This window comes from Rhincodon typus, chromosome 26 (genome assembly GCF_021869965.1).
Source record: "Rhincodon typus isolate 14 chromosome 26, sRhiTyp1.1, whole genome shotgun sequence".
Taxonomy (NCBI): domain Eukaryota; kingdom Metazoa; phylum Chordata; class Chondrichthyes; order Orectolobiformes; family Rhincodontidae; genus Rhincodon; species Rhincodon typus.
The window spans coordinates 42,093,931-42,111,389 of NC_063357.1; the positions used below are offsets into that span (position 1 = coordinate 42,093,931).

A 17,459-nucleotide genomic window follows, 5' to 3' on the forward strand; every position below is an offset into this window, starting at 1 on the left:
TCAGTTTAACTGGGACAACGTAACCATAGCAGCCCAAGCGAAACAGAGACATGCACGGGAATTCCTAGAGGCATGGTTCTCAACTCATAATGCAATCAACAAACATATAGAATTGGACCCCATATACAAACCCATACAAAACAGAACCAGAAATAACACAGCCCACCATAACAGACCGGGCAGTATAAACTCCAAGCAGAGTAGAACAACATCGCTTCATCGGAGGCCTCACTGATGTTACCTAGCATGGTGACGAAATGTCTGAATGAAAACCAGCCAGCTTGGTGAGCAAGTCAACAACCTCAACATGTAAATGAAAACTAATATTGTGATTTGAAAGGTATTGCCAAGCAGTTTGCACTGTTAAAGTTGCCTTCCTTATCTTGAACAAAGCACAAGATGTTGGGAGGGACATAGCACTGAAATAAGAAATAATAAGGTATTAGATATGGTCAGATGAAAAGGGAAGGCAGTGAGGTAAATATTAGGTTTTTCAAAAGTCTTCTGTTGACAAATAGTAAAAGGAGAGGTAGGACCAACTGGGCAATGTAAAGATGAGTTATATATGGAGGCACGCGGTTCTCAATGAATATTTTGTTTCTGTCTTTGATGAAGATGTATGAGGTTTTGATAAAAGAGGTATTAGTAAGAATGTATGTATTTAAAGTTGCTAAGTGAACAGCACCAGGTGGGATATATTCAAGGATACTAAGAAAATAAGGATGGAAAATTGGAGGATGGAGTTTATGCCCCTGAGAGGGAAAAGCTCCACTTCACAGAAAGAAAAACAGCCATGGACAACCAAAGAAATAAGGGACAGTATAAAACTAAAAGAAAGGGCTTACAAACCGGAAAAAAAAAAGTGCAGATTCTGCTGACTGGGAAAGGTACAAAGACCAGTAAAGGGCACAAAGCAGCTCCAAAGAGTTACTAAGAGGTTATAAAAGCAAACTTGCCATGGACATCAAAACCGGTAAGAAGAAATTCTACAGTTACATAAAGGGAATATGGATGGTGAGGAGCAATGTTGGTCCACTAAAGACTGAAGTTAGGGATATTGTCAATGACTGTGGGAAAATGGCAGACATGTTGAATAATCACTTTGCTTTAGTATTTACGGCATAAAAGGAGGATATCTTCTAGTAAGTCCGGAGAAAATTAATAGTGGATTGTCTAAGATTTTGGAGTAGATCTGTAGCTTGGGTTGTGGGTATTGAGGTTGGTTGGCTCGCCGAGCTGGTTTATTGTTCCGCAGACGTTTCGTTAACGTGCTTGGTAACATCCTCAGTGTAGCCTCTGATGAAGCGTCGGTGTGTTTTCCCGCCTGGTTTTTAAACTCTGGGGTCCGTTGCGCTGGATTGCCTCACTTTCGGGTTTCCTCCGTAGTGGAATGTATATGGGGTCGAGTTCAATGTGTTTATTAATAGCATGCTTCGTGGAGTGCCATGCTTCCAGGAATTCTTGTGCTTGACTCTGCCTAGCCTGTCCCAGGATCTTGGTGTTGTCCCAGTCGAAGTCGTGGTTCTCCTTGTCCATGTGGATTGAGAAGAGTGAGTATTGTTGTGTCTTTTTGTAGCCAATTGGTGTTCATGTACCCTTGTTAGTTTCCTTCCTGTTTGTCCGATGTAGTGTTTCTCGCAGTCTCTGCAGGGGATCTTGTAGATGACATTGGTCCTGTCCTTGGCGGGGAGTGGGTCTTTAGTTTGGGTGAGCAGTTGTCGTAGGGTTGATGTCGGCTTGTGTACCACTCTGATGCCCAGCGGTCGTAGAAGTCTTGTGGTGAGTCCTGATGTAGGGTAGTCTGGTGAGTGTGTCGGGGCGTGTAGAATCTTTTTGATGCTGTTCCCGTAGGCATCTCCTAACCCAGTTCTTTGGATATCCATTATCCTTGAACACTTGGAAGAGGTATTCCTCCTCCTCTTGGTGTAGTTCTATGTTGCTGCAGTGTGTTGTTGCCCTTTTAAATAGTGTTCGCACGCAGCTTTGTTTGTGTGTGCTGGGATGGTTACTATTGAAGGTCAATACCTGGTCTGTGTGTGTGGTTTTTTGGTGTACTTTCGTTTGCAGTTCCCCATTTCTCTTGCGCTCTACCATGACGTCCAGGAATGGGAGTTGTTTGTTCTTCTCCTCCTCTCTGGTGAATTTTATTCTGGTGAGGGTGTTGTTTATGAGTTTGTGTGTCTCTTCTAGTTTGGTCTGTTTAATGATGACAAAGGTGTCGTCTACGTAGCATATCCATAGTTTAGGTTGGATTTGCGGAAGGGCAGGCCTTTCCAGTCTTTGCATCACTGCTTCTGCTATGAATCCGGAGATAGGCGATCCCACTGGTGTCCTGTTGATTTGCTCGTATGCTTGGCTGTTGAAGGTGAAGTGGTTGGTCAGGCATAGGTCCAGTAGTTTAAGCATGTTGTCCTTGGAGATGGTTTCACTGGGGTCGTGTTCTTGTTCAAGTAGTGTTGTCATTGTTTCCCTTGCTAGTGGTATGTCTATTGATGTGAATAGGGCAGTGACATCAAACGATATCATGGTCTCTTCGTCCTCTATCTTTATGTCTTTGATGGAGTTGAGGAATTCTTGGGCTGAGTGGATGGAGTGGGGTGATTTGTTGACTAGATACTTCAGTCTTCTTTGTAGTTCTCTGGCTAATCTGTGCGATGGAGTGCCTGGTAGGGAGACTATGGGTCTGAGGGGGACTTCCGGCTTGTGCACTTTATGGAGGCTGTAGAATCACAGAGACTGCGAGAAACACTACATTGGACAAACAGGAAGGAAACTAACAACAAGAGTACATGAACACCAACTGGCGACAAAAAGACGTGACCAATACTCACTCATCTCAATCCACATGGACAAGGAGAACCACGACTTCGACTGGGACAACACCAAGATCCTGGGACAGGCTAGGCAGAGACAAGCACGAGAATTCCTGGAAGCATGGCGCTCCACGAAGCATGCTATTAATAAACACACTGAACTCGACCCCATATACGTTCCACTACGGAGGAAACCCAGAAGTGAGGCAATCCATTGCAACGGACCCCAGAGTTTAAAAACCAGGCGGGAAAGCACACCGACGCTTCATCAGAGGCTACACTGAGGATGTTACCAAGCACGTTAACGAAACGTCTGCGGAACAACAAACCAGCTCGGCGAGCCAGCCAACCAACCTCAATAGTGGATTGAGAACAGGGAACTGAATTAATGGAAGTCTGAGGAAATCTATGGAATTAAGAGTGACAAATCCCTAGGACCTGATGGCTTCTGTCTGCCGGTGTAACAGGAAGTAGGGGATCACATTGTAGACACCCTAACAAGAATCTTTCGGAGTTCATGAGGGAAAGGAGCTGCCTAGATTGAATAACTGCATAAATCACTCTGCTTTTTAGGAAGGGTGAAAGAGGAAAACCAAAGAATTACAGTTAGCCTAACATCTATGGTGGGAAAATTGCTGGAGTCTATAATCCAGGATGAGAAACTGCATTGATTTTTTTGAAGAGCTGACTAACGTAGTGGATAAGGGAAAAATCAATGCATATTGTTCATATGGACTTCCAGAAGGCATTTGATAAGTCTCACGCAAGAGATTGTTAGCTAAGGTAGAAGCCCACAGAGTTGAGGGCAAATTACTGTCATGGCTAGGAAATTGTGTAAGCGTTGCTTTCATGTGTGCCTGATCTACATGCTTACTTAGTGGGACTGGTTTTACACGAATAATGAGATGTGGTTTACCATGAGATGACGTTTATTATTGTTAACATTCTGTAAAACTGATCTTTCCCTCTAACTTCCTGAGTAACTTCACTGTTCTTAGATGCTTATGCTTTCACATTGGTTTAAAATCAGCTGTGGAAGCGCAAATTGGTAAAGAAGTTTGTACTACTCCGACTACAGCTGGTTGAACCGAAGTTAAGGCTGTTCTTCCTACTCCCAAGGTTGCTGCTTCTTTATGCTGATGTTCTCTCAGGAGTGTGTGAGAGAGCCCTCTGATTTGAATGGCTGTCCGGGTCGTTCCCAAATATTGTGGCTTACTGTTATTTAAGGAACAGCAGTTTGATACAATAATGTAAATAATGTAATTAACGTAATTCAGTTACTCCATGTAAATCAAGTTTCTGTCCCAAGAAGAGTGTTACAAAAGACAATACTGGATATTGTAATTTCTCTATTGATTGAGCCGACCCTAGGAATTAGACTGTCTCAAAAACAGTTCTACTGAAACTCAGAAACAAAAACACAAATTGCTGGCGAAGCTCAGCAGGTCTGGCAGCATTTGTGGAGAGAAGTCAGAATTAACGTTTTGGGTCTAGTGATGCTTCCTCAGAACAGGAGTTTCTTCTGAAACTCTGAATTATTGTTCCACCTGAAACCCTGCAGTATTGGCTCATCAGCACTTGTTTAGCAAGGTGAATGGCTTGTATATCTGCCTGGCTTGATTCAAATTGACCGTGAATGCTGCAAGCTTCCTAGCTTAATATCTTAGTTTCACTGTCTCATTAACATTTATTCAATATAATCAATGAGGGTAACTGGTTTGCACATCTGTCTTTCTGGCCTGATTCCAATTCCCAGCATGCTGTTCAGTTAACCAGTTTCTCCAGCATGCCATTCAATTGGCCAATGTTGCTTTTAGTGTTCCAAGAGCTGTTAGTTTAAAAGGGACATTTCACTATCTACAATTGGTTGAGTGACAAGCGACAGAAAGCAGGGATAATGGATAGGTACTCAGATTGGCAGGATCTGACCAGTGGTGTCCCACAAGAACCTATGTTAGGTTTTCCATTATTCACTAACAACTTGGATAATGGCATAAAAAGTCATTTATCCAAATATGCTGATAACTCAAAAGTTAGGTGGCATTGTAGCTTGTGTAGATAACATAAAATTACAAAGGGATACTGATAGACTAAGTGAACAAGCAAAACAGTGGTAGTTGGAGTTTAGTGAGCAAGTGTGAGGTTATCCATTTAGACCAGTAAAGGATAAATCGGGTACTTTGTAGATGGCATGAAGTTAAATACAGTGGATGTCCAAAGAGACTTCAGGGTTCATGTGTATAGATCTTTATTTTCTTCATCTGTCCATGACATTTTTATCACAAAATCTATTGGAATGCTGTGTTTTATATCTGGAGGATTGGAGTACAAGGATGCAAAAGTTATGCTGCAGTTTTACAAAACACTGATTAGACCCCACTTAGAATACTGTGAGCAGATCTGGGCACCACATAATGGGAAGGATATATTGGCCTTAGTGGGAGTACAATGTAGGTTTACAAGAATGATTCCTGAGCTTCAGGGTTGGTTTTTTGTTCGTTTGTGAGACGTGAGCGTTGCTGGCAGGCCAGCATTTATTGCCCATCCCTAGTTACCCTTGAGAAGGTGGTGGTGAGCTGCCTCCTTGAACCGCAGCAGTCCACATGGTATAAGTTGATCCAAAAGCTCAGCAGGTCAGGCAGCATCTGTGAAGAAAAAAATCAGAGTTAATGTTTCATCATAGATGCTGCCATACCTGCTGAGCCTTTCCAGCAACTTCTGTTTTTGTTCCTGATTTACAGCATCTGCAGTTCTTTTGGTTTAGGCTTGCTGCAGTGCTCAAGCAAAGCTTAGTGCAAGCTGGAAAAACAGCACCTCATTTTCTGCTTGAGGACCTGCAGCCTTCTGGACTCGTATCGAATCCAACAACTTTAGGACTTGAGTTCTCCCATGTCCTTAACCCAACCCTCACATCCGGCCTTGTCATCACATAGTCTGCTACACAACCCATTGTTAGCCACTAACAGCCCCCATTAACAGCTATTCACTCTCCAAGCTGGATCGTTATTCACACCTTTGTCTGTCCAACTATTCTCTCTTTGGGCTATATCCACACTTATAAACTGACATGTTCCTAACTATCGTTAGTTCTGACTCTGATTTCTGTCCACAGATGCTGCCAGGTCTGCTGAGCTATTCTAGCAATTTGTTTCTGTTTCTCATTTACAGCATCCCTGTTCTTTTGGTTTGCATTTGAACTACTTCAGTATCTGAGGAGTCGCAAATGGTGCTGAACATTGTGCAATCATTCGGGTATATTCCCACTTTTGACATTATGATGTGGAGGTGCTGGTGTTGGACTGGAGTGGACAATGTCAGAAGTCACACGACACCAGGTTATAGTCCCAACAGTTTTATCTGAAATCACAAGCTTTAGGAGTGCAGCTCCTTCGTCAGGTGAAATGGACTTCTGACATTAAAATCATAGAATCCCTACAGTGTGGAAACAGGCTCTTCGGCCCAACAAGTCCACACTGACCGTCAGAACATCTCACCCAGACCCATCCCCCTATAACCTATCTACTCTACACATCCCTGGACACTATGGGCATTTTAGCATGGCCAATCCAACTAGCCTGCACATCTTTGGACTGTGGGAGGAAACCAGAGCACCTGGAGGAAACCCACGCAGACACGGGGAGAATGTGCAAACTCCACATAGACAGTCAGCCGAGGGTGGAATTAAACCTGGGTACCTGGTGCTGTGAGGCAGCAGTGCTAACCACTGAGCCACTATGCCACCCTTTTGAAAAAAACATTATGATGGAGAAAGTTAATTGATGAAGCATCTGAAGACAATTGGGCCAAGGACAGGATCCTGAATAACTCCTGCAGAGATGCCCTGGAGCTGAGATGACTGACCTCAAACAACCATAACCATCATCTTATATGTTAGATATGACTTAACCAGCAGAGAGTTTGTCTTCAATACCCATTGATTCCAGAATTGATAGAGCTCCTTGTTTACACACTTGGTCAAGGGTAGTCATGCTCGCCTCAACCTCTGGAATTCAGCTTTATTGCCCAAGTTTGAACCGGGTTGCCTGATGAGGTCTGGGGCTGAATAGCGTAGATTATTGTTTAATAAGTGCTGCTTGGTAGTGTTGTTGGTGATGCTTTCCGTCGCTTTACTGGTGCTAAAGAGTAGACTAATAGGTTGGTAATTGGCCAGTTCAGATTTGTCCTGCTTTTGATGTGCAGGACAAAATGTAACATCTCGAAGTTTGCAAATGATACTAAGTTGGGTGGGAGGGTGAACTGTGACGAGGATGCAGAGATCCTTCAGCACGATCTCCACAGGTTGGGCGAGTGGGCAAGTCAATGCTAGATGCAGTATAATTTGGATAAATGTGAGGTTATTCACTTCGGAGGCAAAAACAAGAAGGCAGATTACTACTTGAACGGCTGTAAATTGCGAGAGGGGAGTGTGCAGCGGGACCTGGGTGTCCTTCTGCACCAGTCACTGAAGGTAAGCGTGCAGGTACAGCAGGCGGTAAAGAAGGCAATTTGCCTTCACTGCGAGAGGTTTCGAGTACAGGAACAGGGATATGTTGTTGCAGTTGAATTGGACCTTGGTGAGTCCACACCTGGATTATTGTGTGCAATTTTGGTCTCCTTTTCTGTGGAAGAATGCTCTGGCTCTCGAGGGAGTGCAGCGAAGGTTTACCAGGCTGATTCTGGGGATGGCAGGACTGACGTATTGATTGACTAGGTTGGGATTGTTTTTCTAGAGTTCAGATCTCATAGAGACTTTTAAAATTCTAACAGGACTGGACAGGGTAGAGGCAGGGAGGATGTTCCTGATGGTGGGTGTGTCCAGAACGAGGGTGCACGGTATGAGGATTCGGGATAGACTATTTAGAATGGAGATGAGACATTTCTTCCCCCACAGAGTGGTGAGCCTGTGGAATTCATTACCACAAGAAGTAGTTGATGCTAACACATTGAGTGTATTCAAAAGATGACTAGATATAGCACTTAGAGTGAATGGCTTCAAAGGTTATGGTGAGAAAACAGGATTAGGCTGTTGAGGTTGGTTGGCTCGCCGAGCTGGTTTGTTGTTCCGCAGACGTTTCGTTACCGTGTTTGGTAACATCCTCAGTGCGGCCTCTGATGAAGCGTCGGTGTGTTTTCCCACCAGGTTTTTAAACTCTGGGGTCCGTTGCGATGGATTGCCTCACTTCCGGGTTTCCTCCGTAGTGGCTTCTCAGGAAACATGGCACTCCACGAAGCATGCTATTAATAAACACATTGAACTCGACCCCCATACATTCCACTACGGAGGAAACCCGGAGGTGAGGCAATCCATCGCAACGGACCCCAGAGTTTAAAAACCAGGCGGGAAAACACACCGACGCTTCATCAGAGGCCGCACTGAGGATGTTACCAAGCACGGTAACGAAACGTCTGCGGAACAACAAACCAGCTCGGCGAGCCAACCAACCTCAACACCCACAACCCGAGCTACAGATCTACTCCAAAACCTTACAGGATTAGGCTATTGAGTTGGACGATCAGCCATGATCGTGAAGAATGGCAGAGCAGGCTCGAAGGGGGCCTCCTGCTCCTATCTTCTATATAGGACATGCCTGGGCAATTTTGCACATTGCCAGGTAGATGCAGTGTTGTACCTGTACTGGAACAGTTTGGCCAGGGGAGCATCAAGTTCTGGAGGGCAAGTCTTGTGTGCTATTACCGGAATGTTGTCAGGCTCTTAGCCTTTGCAGTAACTAGTGCCTCTAACTGTTTCTTTATATCATGTGGAGTGAATCGAGTTGGCTGAAGACTGATATCTGTGATGCTGCGGACCCTGGAGGGTGCCAAGATGGGTCATCCACTTCGCACATCTGGCTGAAGATTGCTGTGATTAAGTCATGAGGAGAGCTTATATGGCCCGTTTTCTCTGGAATTTAGAAGATTAAAGGGTGATCTGATCAAGGCCTTCAAAATATTAACAGGAAAAGACAGGGTGGTTTGATAAACTATTTCCACTGGTTGGGAATTCTAAAACTACGGGGCATAATCTGAGATTTAGGGCCAGACTGTTTAGGGGGGATGTTAGTAAGCAGTTCTATAGACAGAGGCTGGTAGATGTTTGAAATTGTCTTCCACAAATAGCAGTGGATGCTGGATCAATTGTTAATTTTAAACCTGAGTTCGATAAACGTTTTGAAGAAAAGGTTTTAAGTGATATGGGCTAAAGGCAGGTGTATGGACTTAGGCCACAAATCAGTCATGCTTTTATTGAATGATGAAAGGGCAGGTCTTATGAGGAAAGGTTGAGGGAGCTAGGGTTTTTTTCATTGGAGCAAAGAAGGATGAGAGGTGACTTGATAGAGGCGTACAAGATGACGACAGGCATAGATAGAGTGGATAGTCAGAGACTTTTTCCCAGGGCGGAAATGACTATTGTGAGAGGGCATAATTTTTAAGGTGATTGGAGGAAGGTATAGGGGAGATGTCAGAGGTAGGTTCTTTACCACTGCCGGCAGCGTGTTCCACATGCCCACCACTCTCCGTTTAGTGGAGTCAGATACTGTAGAGACTTCTAAGCGACTCTTGGTTAGGCACATGGAGGATACTAAAATGTAGGGTATGCAGGGTAGTTTGATCTTAGGATAATAGGTTGGCACAACATCATGGGCCGAAGGGCCTGTACTGCTCTATGTTCTATGGAACAAGCTCGAGAGGCTGAATGGCCTTCACTTGTAACTGTGTTTGTTCCTGAATTGCACAGGTTATAATTTTCCAAACCTCGGTTGTTACAAGGATGGTGCCAGAGGACGAGGGAATCACAAAAGTTGCAAACCATTCATAAACTGGTGCAAGAATAAATGAATTAACTATAGGCCAATAAGTCTAACTTAGTTGGGAAAACTTTTAGAAATAGGAAGCAGAGTTGTGTATTTTGATTGCAGCCACACGTGATGAAAATGAAGGTCCAAATTTCCTAATATTATGCAAAGTATGTGCAACTTTAAATAAAACTATTCATGTGAATGTGATGCCATGGCCATTTTCCTCTAGAAATGAACAACTTGTTCCTCCTTGATTGATTTTGCTTAGGAATTAGAATAAAATAAATTGCAACTGCTATATTTGGTATGATCTCGGGGACCTGCTGATCATTTTATTCATGTTAAGACAGCATGATCTAATACTACTGTAAATAATACTACTAATATCTACGAATATCCTAATATCTATGCTACTAGTGGCGTGGATACATGATTGGCTGACTGGCAGAAGGCAGAAAGTAGCGATAAGGGGTCTTTTTTTAGGATGGTAGCCAGTGACGAGTGGAATTTCTTAGGGGTCAGTATTGGCATTTCCATTATTCATGTTATACACAAATGATCTGGATGAAAGAACTAAGGGCATTGCTGCTAAGTTTACAAATGACAAGGATAAGTGGGGGGATAGGTATTTTTGATGAATCGGGAAGGCTGCTGAAGGACTTAGACATGCTAGACAAGTGGGAAAAGAATTGGCAGGTGGAAGGCAATGTGGGAAAGTATGAGGTTACACACTTTACTAGAAAGAGGAGGAGTAGACTATTTTATAAACAGGCAAAGGCGTTGGGAATCTGAAGCGCAAAGTGACTTGGGAGTCCTAGTTCAGGATTCTCTCAAGGTTAATATGCAGGTTCGGTTGGTGGTTAGGAAGGCAAATGCAATGTTGGCACTCGTTTCAAGACAGCCAGAACACAAGAGCAGAAATGTACTGCTATAGCTGTATCAGACACTCACCAGAACAGGTTGGAATATTGTGAGCAGTTTTGGGCCTCGTATCCAAATAAGATGTGCTGGTACTGGACAGGATCCAGAGGAAGTTTACAAGAATGATCCTGGGATGAAGGTCTTATCATATGAGGAGCAGTTGAAGAGTCTGGGTCTGTACTCCATGGAGTTTAGGAGGAGGAGTCAAAAGCAATCACACTCACTTCAGCTGTGGAATTTGGCTCTTCCAAGGCTGTAATAAAGTCAGGAGCTGAGTGACCTTGGCAGAACCCAAACTGAGTATCAGCAGGCAGTTTATTCTGTGCAAGTGTCACTTGATAGCAGTGTTGATGATCCCTTCCGTGACTTTGATGATTGAGACTAGACTGGGGCAGTAATTGATCCAGTCCGGTTTGTCCTCCTTTTTGTGCATGGGACACACCTGGGCAATTTTCCATATTGTTAGGTGGATGCCAATTGAAGTTCTTCTGGAGCAACTAGATTTGGAGCATGAGTCTTCAATGCTGTTGCCAGAATATTATCATGGCCCATGTCTTTCAATTTCAGGTGAATATCTGTTAGATTTTCATTGTTCTGTTGAAAGCCACTAAATTGCAACTCCCTTTGTGGTCTGCGATCCTTGGTTGGCCCTTGGCATTTGAAGTATTTGAAATTTGTTGGAAGAAAATATTAAAGATATTTGTCCAACTAATAATGTCAGTCTGGATGGATACTCGGATGGTAACGTATTGATGTATCTAATTTTTGCCTAGCTAGAGAAATGTTTTGTCTAACTTATTTTTGATACCATTAGTTACAGAGTCATACAGCACAGAAACAGACCCTTTGGTCCAAATGGTCTACATTGACCAGGCTGCCAATCTGAAACTGTCCTATTTGCCAGCATTTGGCATGCACCTGTCAACCCTTCCTATTCATATACCCATCCAGATACTTTTTAAGTGTTGTAATTGTACCTGCCTCCACCGCTTCTGGCAGCTTGTTCCATACATGCACCACCCTCTGTGTGAAAAAGTTACCCCTCGGGTCCTTTTTAAATCTTTACCTCTCACCTTAAACCTATGCCCTTTAATTTTGGACTCACCCTTAGTTATTCACCATATCTATACCCTTCATGATTTTGTAAACCTCCATAAAGTCACCCCTCAGCCTCCTACTGTCCCGGGGGAGGGGGGCGGGGGGGCGGCAGCAGCCCACTCATTAGCCTACTCATCAGCCTCTCCCTATAACTCAAACCCTCCAGTCCCAACAACAAATCTTTTCTGCACCTTCTCAAGTTAAATAACATCCTTCCTATAGATGATGTATTTAATAGTTTAAATTTATTATTATTATTATTATCATTATTATTATTATTTTATTTATATTATTAGTAATTATTTACTTAATTTTAATCGGAATCCTTCTAATTCTCCGATTTAATAGAGACTTTGGAGGGATCCAGGTGCAGGGAAATTGACCAGCTGAGTCTTGAATTTCCCACAAAATTTCTTTGGAGTCTCCTACTTTGGGGATTCAGAAAAGTCTCTGTACACAGCTCCCAAGATCATTGAGATAATGATTGGGATAATAATCAGAAACTCGACTTTGTGTGACATGTTTAGTGGGCAAATCGTGTGAACGTGCAACAACTTCAGGAAAATAGGCATGTCAAGATGAGATGCCAGTTTCGCGAAACTAACAATGGAGTGGCACAAATTGACTTGATAGGTTTTGAGCTTATAATGCCATGTGCCCTTTACACACTTAAATCTGGGGCAGAGTGGGTGGTTTAGCATGTGCTGATTATTCCACACAAAAATCCCTCTTTGTGGCAATAAGGCAAAACACAACTCTGGAAGGATTGCAAAAGCGAAAAAAAAACAACCAAGAATGGAAGGGATGAACAAATATGCCAATTGTCCTTCAACTCCCTTAACTCTTAGAATTTGAGCTTCTGCTCTGAGGATAATATGGCACATGTGCTTTCTACCCCAAGAGAACAGGGAAACCATGTTAACTCTGCATAACGGAGGGAGGGTGAAATGTGCCTGCATGGGGCAAATCAAAAATACTGCGGCTTTAAAACAAGAGAAAGGCTTGTTGTGTTGCCATTCTGTGTGTCTCCTTTCCTCCCATCCCCAAAATGTCTGGCTTATATAGAGCAAAATGACGTCAGAAAAGCCACTGGCCCCCAATCCGTGTCTCAGCAGATTTTATTTCTTCTCCCGCCAGAGTTCCTTTTTACCGACTTTAATTGAACATCGCGTGCCAGTTTTGTTGGATTTTTTAAAAATAAAAGGCAAGATGGCTTACCCTCGAGATCTTCTTGGGCTACCCTGCAGCCTGTCATTTGATGATCTGGCTGTACGTTAGTACCTGTCCGTGTCTGTCTGTCTCTCTCACTGTGTGTCACCTGGCCTCAACGTCGTCAACTGTCTTCAAACGGCCCGTTTTCCCGCCCAAAGCCCAACTACCAGCCATGGTAGGGGAGGAGCTGCAAGAGTGAGTGAGCACTATCAACTGCCCCTCAACCGTAATACAATAATCACAACTTGTTCTCAACCTCACAAGTGCAGAGTTGTCCTTTCAACGTTACTTCATGCTGAGGCATTTTTTTATTGGATGAGGACATTATCCGTCATTTCGATCACCCATATTCTCCAGTTCTTTTGTAATATGTCATCCTTTTCTGTGTATTTTATGTGGAACACTGGTAATTTTTAACTTAGTTCTCTCATTCTTATTGATGTGTTTAACGTAGGGCATTGAAAATAAGCTACACGTATTTGCCTCCAGGATAAACATGTAGCATCAATAAAGACTAGCGGTAATTTGAAAAGAGACCTTTCATGTCCGATTTATGTTCCTCAAATTTTCTGAACTGATGAATTTAAAAATTATATTCTCCAATGGTGACTTATGTTGATTGGCATGTCTCTGTTCAATGACCTGTCTATATGCCTATTTTGCTTTGAGACTTTACCAAACCATATTCTGTAACAGGAAATGGGAGGGTGGGTATCTTAATTACATTTATTTCATGTTAAAATATACCTGTTTGTTGCCTGGTTTTATTTAATCAAGCTGTGTTTTATAGGTCGTTTCTGGAGTAGGTGGATAGGCAGAATTGTATTTGCCAGTTCCCACGATTTTTAAAGACTTGGATGTGCTCTTTTACAATGTTATTGAAATGTTTCATTCTGGTATATTGCTATAAGATTATTTTATTAATGCGTATAATGGTACTGTTAAGTTGCTCAAAAATATTAGTTGAACATTTTGGGCCCTTTTTAGGGTTGAATGCAGTGAATGAATTACAGAGACCTTTGGAGCCATCAACATTTGCATCTTGGAGAATGATGTCAGATCATACCACCCAGAACGGCTGCAGGAATTTCAGTCAAAGGTGTACTGTAATAAATTGGTGTTGCAGACTTTCATATCATATTATGGGTTATCCTTAAACTGGATAGTACTCCTTCGAGCAATCAAAAATCTGGTGGGACTTCAGGAATTACCAGTTATGAAACTTGATAAGAGTTGAGGCAGACAGAATTTAATAATATCTGAAAATAGGTGATCTTCTGTTGTTCAAAATAAATTAGATAGATTTTTGAAGTGTGTTAATAAGCAGAGTTTCAGGAGTCTGGATGAGATGCAATGCTCAGTCATATTGTGAACAGCCTGCAGGAGTTAAACAGGAGGCATCTGATGTGGGGTGGATACAATCAAATGGAGACTTTTGGGCTGTGTTATAATGTTGCATAGTGAAAATTACCGTTTGTCAATAGGGAAGATGATCCTTTGCTAGAGCTATGTAAAGTCTACTTTTTTATTTGTTCATGGGATGAGTGCGCTGCTGGCTAGCAGCATTTATTGCTCATTCCTGATTGCCCAGAGGGCAGTTTAGAGTCAACCGTGTTGATTTGGATCTGGAGTCACATGTAGGTCAGACCAGGTAAGGATGGCAGTTTCCTTCCCTAAAGGACATTAGGGAACCAGATGGGTTTTTACGAGAATCGACAATGGGTTCATGGTCATCATTAGATTCTTAATTCCACATATTTTATTGAATTCAAATTCCACCATCTGCGGTAGTGGGATTCGAACCTGGTCGCCAGAACATTGTCTGGGTCTCTGGATTAACAGTCCAGCGATAATACTGGGCCATTGCTGCCTCTACTGCCAGAGCGTGGTTATTTTCTGATTAATTTGTATTTTAAATTGCTAAAATCTGGTTTACATAGTCACCTGGCAATGCATTTACATTACAGTGGTAACTGTGGAGGACAGGATTTTATTTAGCTTTGTTCCAACTCAGATAGATGAGGGTCTAACTTTGCGATGCAAAAGTAACTGTGACCATTGCAAAAATTTATAGTGAAGCAACAGGTGTGTGAAGTTTGCGTGGCTGTTGAAGAGGAAATTTCCAAAACTACTATATTCTATGTTCTAACTCTATTAAGTGGTATTTAGTCTTGTCTTTATGCAGAGATTTTTTTTCTGCACATTGTTTTACCAGTAGAGGGCCAGGCTGACAATCCTTGAAAGTGGAGGAGAAAATTACTGGGCTAAATATTTCTCCACCAGAAGTTTTTCTCTGAAGCAGTTACAAAAGCACTCACTGGCATGATGGTATTTCACTAGTTAAAATTTGGGCTATAAAAACATTGCACGTTTATTAAATGTGCACATAATTGCTGACTACACAGTTTTATGCACATCTGCGGTACTCGCTGGCATATGCATATTTGAAAACAAAACTTGTTTTTCAATTCCCAAGATTATAATGGCTAGTAAGAGACATTGTAGCTCTCATAAATGTCTGGAATAATTTCGTTTGCAATACTGAGAGTTGGGCCAATCTGGCTGATTTCTCTGCATCAACCAATTATGTTGCTGTGAGAGTGAAATCTGAAATTACATTTGCCAATGACGTGGTAATTCATCAAACTGTGATGTTTACTTTTTAGCTGTTTTTGATATTTGTGTGTTTCGTAGCGCTAAATGGAATATGGATGTTGAGAAAATAGAGTCCACCTGAAGAATCAATGAGGAGTCAGTTGTGGACTCCTCATTCCCATCCCTACTTTAGAACAATCTCTTTATTGATTCCTGTTTTTAAGAAGTATATTCAGCTCTTTAAAATATATCATGAGGTGTTAAATAATTGACAAAACTCTCAATCTTTCTTATCAAAAGAATGCTCCCACCTAAATACGTAATGAACATAGGCAATCTTCTGTGCTTGAAACTGATGCATTTTGAACACATGGTATTGTGCTTTATTATGGGCCACCATTCTCCCAATCCTTAAGAATATATTGAATATTTTTTGATAAAGGCTGGTCAAAACCTCCTGTCCTGTGCCAAATTGACCTCATTCTTGACCTGTAGAAAGTCAGCATAACTTGTTCTTATTTCTGTTCAAACCTGCCATAAGGCTTGCAAGTATCTTATTTACCTTTATACGCAGATGATTTCAAGCTGCGATTGCAAATCTTTTCTTTTAGCTTGTTGGCCCGTAACCCAAATTGCCCATATTTGCTGTTTCTTGTCCCTGTCACCATTGCCATTCGTATACTTTATATACTGTATGCACACATTCAAATCAACTTTGTGCCTCAGCACTTCTGTGTATTTTGTCCATGATTCTCTGTAGATAATCAGTCGTGTGTTTGTTCGTCTTGTTTGTCACTATGAACAGTGTGTTGCTAAAATGTTTGCTGTAAATGGCATTAAGTAGATGTGTTCATTTTATCCTATTTGTTTTTTGCAACAACAGTAAATTAAATAGGGACAACCAGCCTTTGTCTATATTGACAATTGCATATATTATTGGGCTTTGTTGATCTTCTCCAATCTTTTGGAAAGTTTCTATCAGCAGCAAATTATTTGAGCACAAAGACTGTTGTGTGCATGGAGCATGATAAAGGAAAAATAATTGCAATAATATATATTCAGTATAAATGAGATGGTTATTCTTTCACTGTGCATATTTGATTTTCTATATAAATACTTTGCTATTCAAACCAAGTACCATTGTCTAAATCAAAATCTTTAACAAACTGACTGGATAGGAGGTATGTTTTTTGTTATTTTTAGCATTGGTTTGACTTTTAAGAACAATCATAATTGTGAGACTTGCATTGTTTGTGAAATTGTGTAACAGGATCGTGTTGTATTGCATATCTTGTGTTGCCCAGTGATGCATTGATTCTACAGGACTCCAAAAAGTCTAACTGTTCTTGTTTTCCCCCTGTACCTGTCTAGGAGCTAGCAAATCAAATAATTGAATTTGTCTTTGTAAAATAGAAAGGAAACCATTGAGATTAACAAAGAAGACTAGATGTAAATCTTCAAAGCCAAATGTGAAATATAAATTCTGAACAATAAATGGCAGGTATTTGTGGAAGTCAGTTTTTGTGAACAGAAACCTGAGGATAAGAATGGCATTGTGTACATTGCAGGATTATGTCACACAGGAAACCGGGAGATGGATCCTTATTCTCTGAATATGTGTAACTGTTTGAACATGGGTCTGTTATATGCCCATGTTCTTAGGAATGTGAGAATTAATTGAGTTACTAATTGTAAAAGCAAATTAGATGAATCTGTGTCATGAATGCTTTACTGAAGAAATTAACACCTACAGGAAATAAGAGGAGAAAATCTAGGGAAAATGAAAAATTGATCTCAGAAAATGTAGTTGCATGTTTATGTTGTGTTGTGTTTGAATTCTAGACATCAAAAGATGTTTGTACTTTCTTCTGGCCACCTAATGTGGATCAAATGGAGAGGCGGTGCCTGTCAGACAGAAATGAAATTAGCGAGGGCATAACCACCCATTGTATCCCATTTTGAGCTATCTATCAACCTGTGTCACGTGACTGAGTTGCATGACTGAGAGACAGTCAGGGAAGAA

The 17,459-nt window shown here is 41.7% G+C and overlaps 1 protein-coding gene across 1 annotated transcript in view; it reads left to right on the forward strand.

The window, feature by feature from the left end:
- The window catches only part of cux1b (cut-like homeobox 1b), a 487,386-nt gene that overhangs the window by 20,185 nt on the left and 449,742 nt on the right, over positions 1-17,459 (forward strand). The window lies entirely within an intron of this gene.